The sequence below is a fragment of the Salvelinus alpinus genome, chromosome 3 (assembly GCF_045679555.1).
Source record: "Salvelinus alpinus chromosome 3, SLU_Salpinus.1, whole genome shotgun sequence".
Taxonomy (NCBI): Eukaryota; Metazoa; Chordata; class Actinopteri; order Salmoniformes; family Salmonidae; genus Salvelinus; species Salvelinus alpinus.
The window spans coordinates 1,022,042-1,038,526 of record NC_092088.1 but is presented as its reverse complement, the minus strand read 5'-3'; the positions used below and the strand labels follow the sequence as shown (position 1 = coordinate 1,038,526).

The 16,485-nt window shown below is 43.7% G+C and overlaps 1 protein-coding gene across 9 annotated transcripts in view; it reads right to left on the bottom strand.

Moving 5' to 3' along the window:
* Positions 1–16,485, bottom strand: part of LOC139569908 (uncharacterized) — a 215,956-nt gene that overhangs the window by 197,464 nt on the left and 2,007 nt on the right. The gene's annotated exons all lie outside the window — the stretch shown is intronic.

Below are 16,485 nucleotides of genomic sequence, written 5' to 3'. Positions count from 1 at the left end.
TCCCAGATCTGTTCTCTACCAACAACCATGTTCTACTAGCCTGGTCCCAGATCTGTTCTCTACCAACAACCAGGTTCTACTAGCCTGGTCCCAGATCTGTTCTCTACCATCAACCATGTTCTACTAGCCTGGTCCCAGAACTGTTCTCTACCAACAACCAGGTTCTACTAGCCTGGTCCCAGATCTGTTCTCTACCATCAACCATGTTCTACTAGCCTGGTCCCAGATCTGTTCTCTACCAACAACCATGTTCTACTAGCCTGGTCCCAGATCTGTTCTCTACCAACAACCATGTTCTACTAGCCTGGTCCCAGAACTGTTCTCTACCAACAACCATGTTTTACTAGCCTGGTCCCAGATCTGTTCTCTACCAACAACCATGTTCTACTAGCCTGGTCCCAGATCTGTTCTCTACCAACAACCAGGTTCTACTAGCCTGGTCCCAGATCTGTTCTCTACCATCAACCATGTTCTACTAGCCTGGTCCCAGATCTGTTCTCTACCAACAACCAGGTTCTACTAGCCTGGTCCCAGATCTGTTCTCTACCATCAACCATGTTCTACTAGCCTGGTCCCAGATCTGTTCTCTACCAACAACCATGTTCTACTAGCCTGGTTCCAGATCTGTTCTCTACCAACAACCATGTTCTACTAGCCTGGTCCCAGATCTGTTCTCTACCAACAACCAGGTTCTACTAGCCTGGTCCCAGATCTGTTCTCTACCAACAACCATGTTCTACTAGCCTGGTCCCAGATCTGTTCTCTACCAACAACCAGGTTCTACTAGCCTGGTCCCAGATCTATTCTCTACCAACAACCATGTTATACTAGCCTGGTCCCAGATCTGTTCTCTACCAACAACCATTTTCTACTAGCCTGGTCCCAGATCTGTTCTCTACCAACAACCAGGTTCTACTAGCCTGGTCCCAGATCTGTTCTCTACCAACAACCATGTTCTACTAGCCTGGTCCCAGAACTGTTCTCTACCAACAACCATGTTTTACTAGCCTGGTCCCAGATCTGTTCTCTACCAACAACCATGTTCTACTAGCCTGGTCCCAGATCTGTTCTCTACCAACAACCAGGTTCTACTAGCCTGGTCCCAGATCTGTTCTCTACCATCAACCATGTTCTACTAGCCTGGTCCCAGATCTGTTCTCTACCAACAACCAGGTTCTACTAGCCTGGTCCCAGATCTGTTCTCTACCATCAACCATGTTCTACTAGCCTGGTCCCAGATCTGTTCTCTACCAACAACCATGTTCTACTAGCCTGGTTCCAGATCTGTTCTCTACCAACAACCATGTTCTACTAGCCTGGTCCCAGATCTGTTCTCTACCAACAACCAGGTTCTACTAGCCTGGTCCCAGATCTGTTCTCTACCAACAACCATGTTCTACTAGCCTGGTCCCAGATCTGTTCTCTACCAACAACCATGTTCTACTAGCCTGGTCCCAGATCTGTTCTCTACCAACAACCATGTTCTACTAGCCTGGTCCCATATCTGTTCTCTACCAACAACCAGGTTCTACTAGCCTGGTCCCAGATCTGTTCTCTACCAACAACCATGTTCTACTAGCCTGGTCCCAGATCTGTTCTCTACCATCAACCATGTTCTACTAGCCTGTTCCCAGAACTGTTCTCTACCAACAACCAGGTTCTACTAGCCTGGTCCCAGATCTGTTCTCTACCAACAACCATGTTCTACTAGCCTGGTCCCATATCTGTTCTCTACCAACAACCATGTTCTACTAGCCTGGTCCCAGATCTGTTCTCTACCAACAACCATGTTCTACTAGCCTGGTCCCAGATCTGTTCTCTACCAACAACCATGTTCTACTAGCCTGGTCCCAGATCTGTTCTCTACCAACAACCATGTTCTACTAGCCTGGTCCCAGATCTGTTCTCTACCAACAACCATGTTCTACTAGCCTGGTCCCAGATCTGTTCTCTACCAACAACCAGGTTCTACTAGCCTGGTCCCATATCTGTTCTCTACCAACAACCATGTTCTACTAGCCTGGTCCCAGAGCTGTTCTCTACCAACAACCAGGTTCTACTAGCCTGGTCCCATATCTGTTCTCTACCAACAACCATGTTCTACTAGCCTGGTCCCAGAACTGTTCTCTACCAACAACCATGTTCTACTAGCCTGGTCCCAGATCTGTTCTCTACCAACAACCAGGTTCTACTAGCCTGGTCCCAGATCTGTTCTCTACCAACAACCATGTTCTACTAGCCTGGTCCCAGATCTGTTCTCTACCAACAACCAGGTTCTACTAGCCTGGTCCCAGATCTGTTCTCTACCAACAACCAGGTTCTACTAGCCTGGTCCCAGATCTGTTCTCTACCAACAACCATGTTCTACTAGCCTGGTCCCAGATCTGTTCTCTACCAACAACCATGTTCTACTAGCCTGGTTCCAGATCTGTTCTCTACCAACAACCATGTTCTACTAGCCTGGTCCCAGATCTGTTCTCTACCATCAACCATGTTCTACTAGCCTGGTCCCAGAACTGTTCTCTACCAACAACCAGGTTCTACTAGCCTGGTCCCAGATCTGTTCTCTACCAACAACCATGTTCTACTAGCCTGGTCCCATATCTGTTCTCTACCAACAACCATGTTCTACTAGCCTGGTCCCAGATCTGTTCTCTACCAACAACCATGTTCTACTAGCCTGGTCCCAGATCTGTTCTCTACCAACAACCATGTTCTACTAGCCTGGTCCCAGATCTGTTCTCTACCAACAACCATGTTCTACTAGCCTGGTCCCAGATCTGTTCTCTACCAACAACCATGTTCTACTAGCCTGGTCCCAGATCTGTTCTCTACCAACAACCATGTTCTACTAGCCTGGTCCCAGATCTGTTCTCTACCAACAACCAGGTTCTACTAGCCTGGTCCCATATCTGTTCTCTACCAACAACCATGTTCTACTAGCCTGGTCCCAGATCTGTTCTCTACCAACAACCAGGTTCTACTAGCCTGGTCCCATATCTGTTCTCTACCAACAACCATGTTCTACTAGCCTGGTCCCAGAACTGTTCTCTACCAACAACCATGTTCTACTAGCCTGGTCCCAGATCTGTTCTCTACCAACAACCAGGTTCTACTAGCCTGGTCCCAGATCTGTTCTCTACCAACAACCATGTTCTACTAGCCTGGTCCCAGATCTGTTCTCTACCAACAACCAGGTTCTACTAGCCTGGTCCCAGATCTGTTCTCTACCAACAACCAGGTTCTACTAGCCTGGTCCCAGATCTGTTCTCTACCAACAACCATGTTCTACTAGCCTGGTTCCAGATCTGTTCTCTACCAACAACCATGTTCTACTAGCCTGGTCCCAGATCTGTTCTCTACCAACAACCAGGTTCTACTAGCCTGGTCCCAGATCTGTTCTCTACCAACAACCATGTTCTACTAGCCTGGTCCCAGATCTGTTCTCTACCAACAACCATGTTCTACTAGCCTGGTCCCAGATCTGTTCTCTACCAACAACCAGGTTCTACTAGCCTGGTCCCAGATCTATTCTCTACCAACAACCATGTTCTACTAGCCTGGTCCCAGATCTGTTCTCTACCAACAACCATGTTCTACTAGCCTGGTCCCAGATCTGTTCTCTACCAACAACCATGTTCTACTAGCCTGGTCCCAGAACTGTTCTCTACCAACAACCATGTTCTACTAGCCTGGTCCCAGATCTGGTCTCTACCAACAACCATGTTCTACTAGCCTGGTCCCAGATCTGTTCTCTACCAACAACCATGTTCTACTAGCCTGGTCCCAGAACTGTTCTCTACCAACAACCATGTTCTACTAGCCTGGTCCCAGATCTGTTCTCTACCAACAACCAGGTTCTACTAGCCTGGTCCCAGATCTGTTCTCTACCAACAACCATGTTCTACTAGCCTGGTCCCAGATCTGTTCTCTACCAACAACCATGTCCTACTAGCCTGGTCCCAGATCTGTTCTCTACCAACAACCATGTTCTACTAGCCTGGTCCCAGATCTGTTCTCTACCAACAACCATGTTCTACTAGCCTGGTCCCAGATCTGTTCTCTACCAACAACCATGTTCTACTAGCCTGGTCCCAGATCTGTTCTCTACCAACAACCATGTTCTACTAGCCTGGTCCCAGATCTGTTCTCTACCAACAACCATGTTCTACTAGCCTGGTCCCAGATCTGTTCTCTACCAACAACCAGGTTCTACTAGCCTGGTCCCAGATCTGTTCTCTACCAACAACCATGTTCTACTAGCCTGGTCCCAGATCTGTTCTCTACCAACAACCATGTTCTACTAGCCTGGTCCCAGATCTGTTCTCTACCAACAACCAGGTTCTACTAGCCTGGTCCCAGATCTGTTCTCTACCAACAACCATGTTCTACTAGCCTTGTCCCAGATCTGTTCTCTACCAACAACCATGTTCTACTAGCCTGGTCCCAGATCTGTTCTCTACCAACAACCAGGTTCTACTAGCCTGGTCCCAGATCTGTTCTCTACCAACAACCATGTTCTACTAGCCTGGTCCCAGATCTGTTCTCTACCAACAACCATGTTCTACTAGCCTGGTCCCAGATCTGTTCTCTACCAACAACCATGTTCTACTAGCCTGGTCCCAGATCTGTTCTCTACCAACAACCATGTTCTACTAGCCTGGTCCCAGAACTGTTCTCTACCAACAACCATGTTCTACTAGCCTGGTCCCAGATCTGTTCTCTACCAACAACCATGTTCTACTAGCCTGGTCCCAGATCTGTTCTCTACCAACAACCATGTTCTACTAGCCTGGTCCCAGAACTGTTCTCTACCAACAACCATGTTCTACTAGCCTGGTCCCAGATCTGTTCTCTACCAACAACCATGTTCTACTAGCCTGGTCCCAGAACTGTTCTCTACCAACAACCATGTTCTACTAGCCTGGTCCCAGATCTGTTCTCTACCAACAACCATGTTCTACTAGCCTGGTCCCAGATCTGTTCTCTACCAACTCCATTTCGTATTGTCTCTTAATGTATCATTTGTATATTTTTTTGAAGTGAAGTGATTTGAACACTGCTGCTACCTCATTCTCCAACCAAGGTGCATGAACTGAGCAAATAATTACATTTCTGTTTCGTGTCTGGTTCTCTGGCTGTTGTTAGCCTACAGTATAATGAGTGACGTTGGATCACCTCACCTGTGAGACTAAAGAGGAAATTCAGCACCCAGGAGGACAGTGGATATGAATAAGGTGACAGTTGGAAGATGATAGAAGTGTTTCTTTACAGTGGTGTGTACTCGTGCATGCCAAGGGAAGATAGGCTTCCCCAAATATTTGACAAATAATAATTTGTGTTTCTGTCAATTTGCAAGTGGCTGAATCTCACTGGAGGGAAACAGTATGTGTAGTCCAAGTATCTGATGCTGTCTGGACCATAAGATTATAACCTGTTGCCGCCGTATCATTTGATTGATTCATGCCAGCAAGCATTTGGCCTCCCTTGATGAAAAATGATTTGCCAATCAGGGTTGAGCTGAGCTCAACTATTGCTTGTCCTGGCGCAGCAAAACTCCACCTAAAGGAGGCCAGTTTGGATTTGGCTTCACACCAGACCAAATGTTTCTGGTCTGCTTGTGTTGATGTCCTGCAGTAGCTAGCTTGATAAATCGGCCCCTTTCCTAAGCCATGGACAGAGATGTGGATTTGTACTTGTGGTATTGACTTAATCATTGGCCTGTACAGATAATTATGCTGGCGATTCTGATCTAACCATAAATTAATATATTGTGCCACTGGGCTGAGTCGATTGAAGTTCAATATGTAGCCTAAATGTAGCCTAGTAGGCTCACGTTAGCTAACTTAGCTGCTTCACTGTTGTCGATGCCAGGAAGTTAGTCTAGCAACTTTTTTAGCTAGGTATCCTATGAAAACAAAAACTAAAAGTGTACACAGCCATAGACCGTTTTGCCAACATGAAAGAGAGGAGGATTGCAATCAACTAGTCTACAAGTAGGGTTTATACACACACACACACACACAGACAGACATCATTACCATAGACAACCACGTAACATTTAGCAACATTGATTGTACTAAATTGTTTTTGGTAATTTGAAATGTGTTTTAGTGTATTATACTAAGTATATATATCATTGTTGATTTGATGATGTTTAAATATTTGGAATAGCGGAGGCAGTGCTCCTGTTGTCTTTGTTCTGACTTGCAGTAACTCTGTGGTTCTTAATCAGTAGTTGTTTAGTAAACTGTTGAAAACATTAACTTGCTTGACCGTGCTGCAGGTCGCATAACTGTTTGTAATACATGCAATACTTGCTTAGTGGACTTCACCGGACAGATGTTGCTCTCCGGTTTTGTGATGAAACAAATGTATGTTTTGTAGAATTTCTTCTGCCACTGAGTGACTGTTGTCTTTTTGTTGTCTCTGTCTGATTGGATATCACGGTGGCGTATGAACCAATGGGTTATAGAGCAAACAACACAATTGTAACAACATAGGGTTTAATATGGCTTTTTTACTGGCTTGTCTTCCTCAGTGATTTTACCCACGCACCGCTACTGCTTCCTGTTTAATAATGTAAAACCAACTCGTTTCCACCGTTACACTTCCTCTGGGGTGTATTCATTACGGAAACAGTTGACCATTTATGAGCAAGCGGAAGCAAACAAAGCAAAATGACAGTTTCTAATGGACAAATGCAGGTAGGTCCCTCCCCGTTTTGTTCCGTTTGCTCTGTTTGCTTCCATTTGGTTCTTAAGCGGTTTTCGTTGCAAGACAAAATTAATACAACCCAATAATTATTTTTGGGCTTATAGGTGGAACAATGAATGAGGCTTTTCTACATTTCAAACTTGCCTACTATTGGTCCGAAATTTGCAACTCATTTACCAATCACATCAGGTTGTGTGACAAATTCCACTGATGATTGGTCCCTCAACAAATACGAGGTAATTTTCCAGTGGTGGAAAAAGTAACCAGTTGTCATACTTGAGTAAAAGTAAATGCTGTACATCGAATTCCTTATATTAAACCAGACAACACGATTGTATTTTTATTTTCATGATTATTTACAGTGTTTGTCTTAAGTGAGTCCACCAGGTCAGAAGCGGTAGGGATGACAACACGTTATATTGATAGAGGAGGACAACACGTTATATTGATAGAGGAGGACAACACGTTATATTGATAGAGGAGGACAACACGTTATATTGATAGAGGAGGACAACACGTTATATTGATAGAGGAGGACAACACGTTATATTGATAGAGGAGGACAACACGTTATATTGATAGAGGTGGTAGGGATGACAACACATTATATTGATAGAGGTGGTAGGGATGACAACACGTTATATTGATAGAGGTGGTAGGGATGACAACACGTTATATTGATAGAGGTGGTAGGGATGACAACACATTATATTGATAGAGGTGGTAGGGATGACAACACGTTATATTGATAGAGGTGGTAGGGATGACAACACGTTATATTGATAGAGGTGGTAGGGATGACAACACGTTATATTGATAGAGGTGGTAGGGATGACAACACGTTATATTGATAGAGGTGGTAGGGATGACAACACGTTATATTGATAGAGGTGGTAGGGATGACAACACGTTATATTGATAGAGGACAACACGTTATATTGATAGAGGCAGTAGGGATGACAACACATTATATTGATAGAGGTGGTAGGGATGACAACACGTTATATTGATAGAGGTGGTAGGGATGACAACACGTTATATTGATAGAGGAGGACAACACGTTATATTGATAGAGGTGGTAGGGATGACAACACGTTATATTGATAGAGGAGGACAACACGTTATATTGATAGAGGAGGACAACACGTTATATTGATAGAGGTGGTAGGGATGACAACACATTATATTGATAGAGGTGGTAGGGATGACAACACGTTATATTGATAGAGGAGGACAACACGTTATATTGATAGAGGTGGTAGGGATGACAACACGTTATATTGATAGAGGAGGACAACACGTTATATTGATAGAGGTGGTAGGGATGACAACACGTTATATTGATAGAGGTGGTAGGGATGACAACACGTTATATTGATAGAGGTGGTAGGGATGACAACACGTTATATTGATAGAGGAGGACAACACGTTATATTGATAGAGGTGGTAGGGATGACAACACGTTATATTGATAGAGGAGGACAACACGTTATATTGATAGAGGAGGACAACACGTTATATTGATAGAGGTGGTAGGGATGACAACACATTATATTGATAGAGGTGGTAGGGATGACAACACGTTATATTGATAGAGGTGGTAGGGATGACAACACGTTATATTGATAGAGGTGGTAGGGATGACAACACATTATATTGATAGAGGTGGTAGGGAGGACAACACGTTATATTGATAGAGGTGGTAGGGATGACAACACGTTATATTGATAGAGGAGGACAACACGTTATATTGATAGAGGTGGTAGGGAGGACAACACGTTATATTGATAGAGGTGGTAGGGATGACAACACGTTATATTGATAGAGGAGGACAACACGTTATATTGATAGAGGTGGTAGGGATGACAACACGTTATATTGATAGAGGTGGTAGGGATGACAACACGTTATATTGATAGAGGAGGACAACACGTTATATTGATAGAGGTGGTAGGGATGACAACACGTTATATTGATAGAGGTGGTAGGGATGACAACACGTTATATTGATAGAGGTGGTAGGGATGACAACACGTTATATTGATAGAGGTGGTAGGGATGACAACACGTTATATTGATAGAGGTGGTAGGGATGACAACACGTTATATTGATAGAGGTGGTAGGGATGACAACACGTTATATTGATAGAGGAGGACAACACGTTATATTGATAGAGGTGGTAGGGATGACAACACATTATATTGATAGAGGTGGTAGGGATGACAACACGTTATATTGATAGAGGTGGTAGGGATGACAACACATTATATTGATAGAGGTGGTAGGGATGACAACACGTTATATTGATAGAGGTGGTAGGGATGACAACACGTTATATTGATAGAGGTGGTAGGGATGACAACACGTTATATTGATAGAGGTGGTAGGGAGGACAACACGTTATATTGATAGAGGTGGTAGGGATGACAACACGTTATATTGATAGAGGTGGTAGGGAGGACAACACGTTATATTGATAGAGGTGGTAGGGATGACAACACGTTATATTGATAGAGGTGGTAGGGATGACAACACGTTATATTGTGACTTGAACCACGTACAGAGATTAACCATAGTTTAATATAGATGGTGTTAAATACAGCATTGAAACATTACCATACAGAGTATCCTAATAGGATAGTATAGATGGTGTTACCTCTATTTGCATTTTTCACATCATTTATCATACACTCTTATCCAGAAGCAATTAGGGTTAAGTATCTTGCTCAAGGGCATATCAAGACATTTTTCACTTAGTCAGCTCAGGGATTTGAACCAGCTACACTCTGGTTTAAACACCCAACACTCTTAACCACTAGGCTACCTGCTGGTGTCCCAAATTAGCTTTCTTTAGATATTATGACTCAAACTGTCAAGGAAAACAGTTTATCTGTCTCCACATCCAGTAAGTTCCACATCATTAATATCTTAAATTAGATGGGATTCTTTATTCTAATTTAGATTCAACTGTAAATGAAAAACCTTTATCTGTCTCGACAGCATCTGGGAAGTCCTTAATCACGTCATAATCACAGCCTAATTACAGCACATGACTCAGACATAATGATCTGACTGTATCAGGCTAGACAGCTGTACTCAGGAAGTCATCTCGCTGCGGGCTACAGTATATCTGTGGAAAGAGCAGAGACTGAACACTGTCTTTGTCTTCTTGCATAATGGAGTCTGATGAGCTCATCCTTGTTACAGTGATATGAATCATATTATAAGCCGGGTGGTTCGAGCCCTGAATGCTTATTGTCTGAAAGCCGTGGTATATTAGACCATATACCACGGGTTTGACAAAAACTTCCTTTTTACTGTACTCATTTCCTGGGTAACCGGTTTATAATAGCAATAAGGCACCTCGGCGGTTTGTGATACATGGCCAATACAGTGGGGCAAAAAAGTATTTAGTCAGCCACCAATTGTGCAAGTTCTCCCACTTAAAAAGATGAGAGAGGCCTGTAATTTTCATCATAGGTACACTTCAACTATGACAGACAAAATGAGAAAAAAGAATCCAGAAAATCACATTGTAGGATTTTTAATGAATTTATTTGCAAATTATGGTGGAAAATAAGTATTTGGTCAATAACAAAAGTTTATCTCAATACTTTGTTATATACCCTCCCTTTGTTGGCAATGACAGAGGTCAAACGTTTTCTGTAAGTCTTCACAAGGTTTTCACACACTGTTGCTGGTATTTTGGCCCATTCCTCCATGCAGATCTCCTCTAGAGCAGTGATGTTTTGGGGCTGTTGCTGGGCAACACGGACTTTCAACTCCCTCCAAAGATTTTCTATGGGGTTGAGATCTGGAGACTGGCTAGGCCACTCCAGGACCTTGAAATGCTTCTTACGAAGCCACTCCTTCGTTGCCCGGGTGGTGTGTTTGGGATCATTGTCATGCTGAAGGACCCAGCCACGTTTCATCTTCAATGCCCTTGCTGATGGTAGGCTTTGTTACTTTGGTCCCAGCTCTCTGCAGGTCATTCACTAGGTCCCCCCGTGTGGTTCTGGAATTTTTGCTCACCGTTCTTGTGATCATTTTGACCCCACGGGGTGAGATCTTGCGTGGAGCCCCAGATCGAGGGAGATTATCAGTGGTCTTGTATGTCTTCCATTTCCTAATAATTGCTCCCACAGTTGATTTCTTCAAACCAAGCTGCTTACCTATTGCAGATTCAGTCTTCCCAGCCTGGTGCAGGTCTACAATTATGTTTCTGGTGTCCTTTGACAGCTCTTTGGTCTTGGCCATAGTGGAGTTTGGAGTGTGACTGTTTGAGGTTGTGGACAGGTGTCTTTTATACTGATAACAAGTTCAAACAGGTGCCATTAATACAGGTAACGAGTGGAGGACAGAGGAGCCTCTTAAAGAAGAAGTTACAGGTCTGTGAGAGCCAGAAATCTTGCTTGTTTGTAGGTGACCAAATACTTATTTTCCACCATAATTTGCAAATAAATTCATTAAAAATCCTACAATGTGATTTTCTGGAATTTTTTTTCTCATTTTGTCTGTCATAGTTGAAGTGTACCTATGATGAAAATTACAGGCCTCTCTCATCTTTTTAAGTGGGAGAACTTGCACAATTGGTGGCTGTGTCACGTTTCTGACCTGTTTTCCCTTGTTTTGTATTTATTTAGTATGGTCAGGGCGTGAGTTGGGTGGGTTGTCTATGTGTTGTTTTCTATGTTGGGATTTTGTGTTCGGCCTGGTATGATTCTCAATCAGAGGCAGCTGTCAATCGTTGTCCCTGATTGAGAATCATACTTAGGCAGCCTGGGTTTCACGTGTGTTTTGTGGGTGTTTGTTTTCCGTGTCAGTAGTTGTGCCACACGGGACTGTTTGTTGGTTAGATTCTCTTTTGTTATTTTGTTTCGTGTAGTGTTCAGTTTATTTGATAATAAAACATGGACACTTTCCACTCTGCGTCTTGGTCCGATCCCTACACCTCCTCTTCAGACGAAGAGGAGGAAATCAGCCGTAACAGGCTGACTAAATACTTTTTTGCCCCACTGTATACCACAGCTAAGGGGCTGTATCCAGGCAGTCCACATTGCGTTGTGGTTAAGAACAGCCTTTAGCCGTGGTATATTGGCCATATCACACTCCCTCGGGCCTCTTAATTATATTACATTATATGCTAAACTCCCTGACAACATACCCTGCTAAACCATTTGACACCACACCCTGCTAAACTCCCTGACAACATACCCTGCTAAACCATTTGACACCACACCCTGCTAAACTCCCTGACAACATACCCTGCTAAACCATTTGACACCAACCCTGCAAAACTCCTTGACACCAAAACCTGCTAAACACCCTGAAAACAAACCCTGCAAAGCTCCTTGACACCAAAACTGCTAAATGCCATGACACCACATTGTACATAACTACCTGACACCAAACCCTGCAAAACATCCTGACACCAAAACCTGCTACACTCCTTGACACCACAACCTGCTAAACTAATTGACAACAAATCCTGTAAATGTCTTGGCACCACACCCTGCTATATTTTCTGACACCAAACCATGCAAAATGCCTTTACACCACATGGTAAAAAACTAACTGACACAACACCCTAAAAAACTCTCTGATCCCAAACAATGTAAAACACCTTGACAACAAACCCTGCTATAACTCCCTGACAAGAAACCCTACTTAACTTCTTGACACCACATCCTGCTAAACCTCTTGACACCACATCCTGCTTAAACTCCCTGACATCATATCCTGCTAAACTACCTGACACAACATCATGCAAAATCCTGACACCAAGCCATGCTAAACTCCCTGACAACATACCCTGCTAAACCATTTGACACCAACCCTGCAAAACTCCTTGACACCAAAACCTGCTAAACACCCTGAAAACAAACCCTGCAATGCTCCTTGACACCAAAACTGCTAAATGCCATGACACCACATCGTACATAACTACCTGACACCAAACCCTGCAAAACATCCTGACACCAAAACCTGCTACACTCCTTGACACCACAACCTGCTAAACTAATTGACAACAAATCCTTTATATGAATAACGGTGAACTGAGTACAGTACAGAGTTGAATCTTTCATTCCAATATGAGATCCTATAATTACTGTTTGACTGTTGATGATAAACAATGTGATTCTGTTGGTTTGGACCCCAGAGGAAAGTCCAGGGATTCATTGTTTCAGGAAACCACAATTAAATAGGGGGAAAAATGTAAACCCTCTTTATACAAAGTGTGAAATTGATTAACCTTCATTTATTTGCATATTGACAGAAACCAATATCACCGAATAATACTGAAAGCCTATTTCTGTTAACCAAAATAAAAGTTTAACAATTAGAGACATGTAGGACACGTGATGTAGGATATTTGCAACTGTGAATTTGCATAATTTAAGTTGCTGAGACTGAGAGAAAGGCTTTAACTACCAACCAAAATCTACTTAATCCATCATGAAGAGGAGGTCGCTTGGTGTCCATCACGGAAATATATTATAAGCAGATTTAAGCAGCCTTGTAAGTAAAAAACGTATCATTCATTAACCACAGTTAAACATGTGGGGTCACGAATAACCAGACACCAAACCCTGCAAAATGCCTTGACACCAAACCCTGCTAAATGCCTTGACACCAAACCCTGCTAAATGCCTTGACACCAAACCCTGCTAAATGCCTTGACACCAAACCCTGCTAAATGCCTTGACACCAAACCCTGCTAAATGCCTTGACACCAAACCCTGCTAAATGCCTTGACACCAAACCCTGCTAAATGCCTTGACACCAAACCCTGCTAAATGCCTTGACACCAAACCCTGCTAAATGCCTTGACACCAAACCCTGCTAAATGCCTTGACACCAAACCCTGCTAAATGCCTTGACACCAAACCCTGCTAAATGCCTTGACACCAAACCCTGCTAAATGCCTTGACACCAAACCCTGCTAAATGCCTTGACACCAAACCCTGCTAAATGCCTTGACACCAAACCCTGCTAAATGCCTTGACACCAAATCCTGCTAAATGCCTTGACACCAAACCCTGCTAAATGCCTTGACACCAAACCCTGCTAAATGCCTTGACACCAAACCCTGCTAAATGCCTTGACACCAAACCCTGCTAAATGCCTTGACACCACATCCTGCTAAATGCCTTGACACCAAACCCTGCTAAACTGCCAGACACCACATCATTCTAAGCACCCTGACACCAAACCCTGCAAAATGCACAGACACCAAACCCTGTAAAACACTCTGACACCAAACCCTGCAAAACTCCCTGACACCAAACTCTGCAAAATGCTGACAACAAATCATGCAAAAGTACTGACACCAAACCCTGAAAACTTCCTGAAATCAAACCCTGCTCTAAAACATGTATCTTAACTACAGTTAATCATGTGGCTCACAATAACCTGACACCAAATCCTGCTAAACCCCTTGACACCACATCCTGCTTAAACTCCCTGACATCACATCCTGCTAAACTACCTGACACAACATCATGCAAAATTTGTGACACCAAACCCTGAAAAAAGCCCTGACAGCAAATCTTGCAAAACACCCTGAAAACAAACCTTGCTCCAAAACATGTGGCTTAACTACAGTTAAACATGTGGGCTCGCAAATACCCTGACACCAAACCCTGCTAAACTCCCTGACAACATACCCTGCTAAACCATTTGACACCACACCCTGCTAAACTCCCTGACAACATACCCTGCTAAACCATTTGACACCAACCCTGCAAAACTCCCTGACAACATACCCTGCTAAACCATTTGACACCACACCCTGCTAAACTCCCTGACAACATACCCTGCTAAACCATTTGACACCAACCCTGCAAAACTCCCTGACAACATACCCTGCTAAACCATTTGACACCACACCCTGCTAAACTCCCTGACAACATACCCTGCTAAACCATTTGACACCACACCCTGCTAAACTCCCTGACAACATACCCTGCTAAACCATTTGACACCAACCCTGCAAAACTCCTTGACACCAAAACCTGCTAAACACCCTGAAAACAAACCCTGCAAAGCTCCTTGACACCAAAACTGCTAAATGCCATGACACCACATTGTACATAACTACCTGACACCAAACCCTGCAAAACATCCTGACACCAAAACCTGCTACACTCCTTGACACCACAACCTGCTAAACTAATTGACAACAAATCCTGTAAATGTCTTGGCACCACACCCTGCTATATTTTCTGACACCAAACCATGCAAAATGCCTTTACACCACATGGTAAAAAACTAACTGACACAACACCCTAAAAAACTCTCTGATCCCAAACAATGTAAAACACCTTGACAACAAACCCTGCTATAACTCCCTGACAAGAAACCCTACTTAACTTCTTGACACCACATCCTGCTAAACCTCTTGACACCACATCCTGCTTAAACTCCCTGACATCATATCCTGCTAAACTACCTGACACAACATCATGCAAAATCCTGACACCAAGCCATGCAAAAATCCATGATACCAAACCCTACAAAATGCCTTGACACCAAACCCTGAAACAGCCCTGACACCAAACCCTGAAACAGCCCAGACACCAAACCCTGAAACAGCCCTGACACCAAACCCTGAAACAGGCCAGACACCAAACCCTGAAACAGCCCAGACACCAAACCCTGAAACAGCCCTGACACCAAACCCTGAAACAGCCCAGACACCAAACTCTGAAACAGCCCAGACACCAGACACCAAACTCTGAAACAGCCCAGACACCAAACCCTGAAACAGCCCTGACACCAAACCCTGAAACAGCCAGACACCAAACCCTGAAACAGCCAGACACCAAACCCTGAAACAGCCCTGACACCAAACCCTGAAACAGCCAGACACCAAACCCTGAAACAGCCCTGACACCAAACCCTGAAACAGCCCTGACACCAAACCCTGAAACAGCCCTGACACCAAACCCTGAAACAGCCCTGACACCAAACCCTGCTAAACAACATGACACCAAACCCTGCAAAACTCTCTGACACCAAACCCTGCAAAACGCTCTGACACCAAACCCTGCAAAACTCTCTGACACCAAACCCTGCTAAACAACATGACACCAACCCTGCAAAACTCTCTGACACCAAACCCTGCAAAACGCTCTGACACCAAACCCTGCAAAACTCTCTGACACCAAACCCTGCTAAACAACATGACACCAACCCTGCAAAACTCTCTGACACCAAACCCTGCAAAACGCTCTGACAGTGTGTGTGATTATTACATTTTTTGACCACACCACACCGGTGTTCACATTTTCCATAGCTGATATTCATACTCATGAGAAATTAGTGTCTAGCACCCAATAAAAATATAATCAGATTGCATTGGTCACAATCACATGGTTAGCAGATGTTATTGGTCACATACACATGGTTAGCAGATGTTAATGGTCACAATCACATGGTGAGCAGATGTTATTGGTCACATACACATGGTTAGCAGATGTTAATGGTAACATACACATGGTTAGCAGATGTTAATGGTAACATACACATGGTTATCAGATGTTAATGGTAACATACACATGGTTAGCAGATGTTATTGGTCACATACACATGGTTAGCAGATGTTATTGGTCACATACACATGGTTATCAGATGTTATTGCAGATGTAGCGAAATGCTTGTGATATAATACATAAAAAACTAAAGGACTAGAAGCGAGGCAGCCCTCTCTGTCGGCACCATCTTCTCTCTATATTCCACAGAAAATGTTTTCATTCCAGTCCATC